The 2679-nt window shown below is 41.1% G+C and overlaps 1 non-coding gene across 1 annotated transcript; it reads right to left on the bottom strand.

Annotated features, from left to right (window-relative positions):
* Window positions 1-2339: 2339 nt before the first annotated feature.
* TRNAL-UAA lies at window positions 2340-2422 on the bottom strand. The gene has a single exon. It is a non-coding gene; the product is annotated as a tRNA-Leu (tRNA).
* Window positions 2423-2679: the final 257 nt, after the last annotated feature.

Raw genomic sequence — 2679 nt, 5'->3', positions numbered from 1 at the left:
CATGCTCGCCGGTTGTATACAAACACTGGGACCACGCCACAAGACGCCATGTCAGTGGCACGTGATGGTTGCCGGGGTAACCAGACCTCCTCCCCCACGCGGGTGTTTGTTTATTTGTTTACGGGAAACGTCTCTTGCGTGGACGCCTTAAAGGGCCGCCAGCAGAGCTCTAGTGATTTGTGTTTTAAGGAGAAAGCAAAAAAGGAGAAAGCAAAGAGGAGGGCACGATGCGGTCAGTTGCTCTTTCCTCAAAGTTGTTTTTATTTATTTACCTGCTGTTAGCTGGTACTCTCCCGATTTCTCCCACTCTCTCTTTCTTTCTCTGTCTCAGTCTCTCTGTCTCTCGCTGTCTGTCTGTCTGTCTGTCTGTCTGTCTCTCTCTGTGTGTGTGTGTGTGTGTGTGTGTGTGTGTGTGTGTGTGTCTCTCTTCTAACGTCTCTCCTCTCCCCTCTTTGTCCTGCTTTCACATACTAACACACTCATACACACACACGCGCGCGCACACACACACACATACACTCATACACACACAAACACACTCACACACACACAAACACACGCACACATACTAACACACATACACACGCATACACACACGCCCGCTCCCGCGCCCACACACACACACACTGACACATACTCAAAGACACATGCACACATACTCATACACATACACAAACACACGCACACACACATACACACACACACACATACATACATACACACACACACACTCACACACACACACACACACACACACACACACACACATACACAAACACATTCATCGAAAAAAATTAGGGGCAAAAAAAATCAAAAAAATCTAGGAGGTTATCCGTCAATGTCTGACGCTGACCAACGCACCTGAAGGGGAGAATATTTCTTAAAGAGAGACAAAAGAAACCCAATAAAATTACTTATTGTTGCTTCTACTTCTGATTTGATCAATGTGACAAATTCTGACTAAATTAATTGTGGGTGTGAGCTGCTTGGGGGCTTCTCGGTTAGCTTCACGAATTAGAAATGTTAAAAATCCGAATAAAAATTAAGGCCAAATCATTATGTTATTTTAATTCTAGTGAAGCATTAGATGACAAGTGTCTTCTTCAGTTCAAAAGTTGAAACTCGTCGGATGACGAGGTCCACATAGCGCTACGAAACACACACCCCAACCTCCCCGCTCCGCTTCCCCCTCCCCCTCCTATAACAGATAAACAACCCAACATGTCGTTATTAGTTTGTGGAGACACTAGTATTTTTCTAAACATCCTACAAGGGTTAAAGGCACTGCGGTTAATTGTGAGGCATCGTAGTGAAATCAGGCGCTCGTCAAAATGATGAAATCCAAGGTACTGTCATTTTTCCTCGGATTTGACAATTTTTATTGATTTTTCCCCCGCTCAAACCCTTTTATGCCGATTTAAAAACATATTTCTGTGTGGATTTTACTGGGAAAAAAACGTTGATTAAAATTAAAGGCACCAAATAATGTAAATTTTCAGTTTTCAAGGACTCTCAAGCTTAGGAAATTGCCAAACTTTTGCGTTCATTTTCTCCATAAGTTTACCCCTGAAACCAAGCAGCCCCAACCTCCTTCAATAGCAAATATCTCTACTTCTATTCAAGATAGATTTGTATATTTTTTCATTGAAAGATAGTCAAATGAACAAGCTTTAAGATGATGCCAGTAACTTTACATGCCCAAAAAATTGACGAGCGCCTTATCCCACCACGTCATGACACAATTGAAGATAAAGGTTATCAGTCGTTATGTGCACAGTGCCAAAGATAAATTCATTATTTAAAAAATGAATACACTAATATTATATCAGTGTATAGTACTTTTTTTGGGTTACTTATTTAAGTACAGCAACAGCGAGAGCAACAGCCTTTTATGCCTGTTTACTGTATGTCCTTTGTGCGAGTTTTGCTTTAGTTTTCGTAAGAGTTTTATGGAACTTCCAAAACAATAAGGTCATATAAGTGCAGAAGGTTAGAAATGTTACAAGAGAGTAACACAAAAAAGAAGCAGGAGAGAGAAGGACTGTAGATGTTTGACAGGAAAGAAGGAGCACCCGCTAACCACCCACTGTGTGAGTTTGCTTAAAGAAATGAGTAAACAGAAGTGCATCAACACAATGATAATTAATTAGTGCTGAAAAAAGTAAGATAACATACACCAATCAGAAACAACAGAAGGGAAGTAAGGAAATAGAACCTGCCAGTGGCACCCTCCAACCACCCTCTATGCCCACTGAGTAGGGAGACATAATTTAGAAGGTGAGAACAGTTTTGTCTTCCTGCAGTTGGAACAAATACATTTTAAGAAAAAAAGAAATTATTAGTACGGGTGGGGTTCGAACCCACGCGGAAATAATTCCATTGGATCTTAAGTCCAACGCCTTAACCACTCGGCCACCGTACTGACACCTTCGCGCTAGGTATTTTAGATACCAACGACCCTCAAAATAATATATTATTATGTATGACTTATTGAATCGCGTTTGCGTCAGATCAGATCAGCCGAAAGAAACGTGATTAGTTGCCCGTGCTTCGTTTTAAAGTAAGTTAGATTAAGTTAGATCGATACCTGCGCCTAGGCACAAAATGTAGTCTTGTTCTGGGTTATTTCAGTCTAACTAAATTGAGGAAATAGTGTACGCATTTAGAGATACTGTACAG

Source organism: Aplysia californica, unplaced genomic scaffold, assembly GCF_000002075.1.
Source record: "Aplysia californica isolate F4 #8 unplaced genomic scaffold, AplCal3.0 scaffold00105, whole genome shotgun sequence".
Classification (NCBI taxonomy): Eukaryota; Metazoa; Mollusca; class Gastropoda; order Aplysiida; family Aplysiidae; genus Aplysia; species Aplysia californica.
The sequence above is the reverse complement of the archived record's forward strand: the minus strand, read 5'-3'. Positions and strand labels throughout refer to the sequence as shown.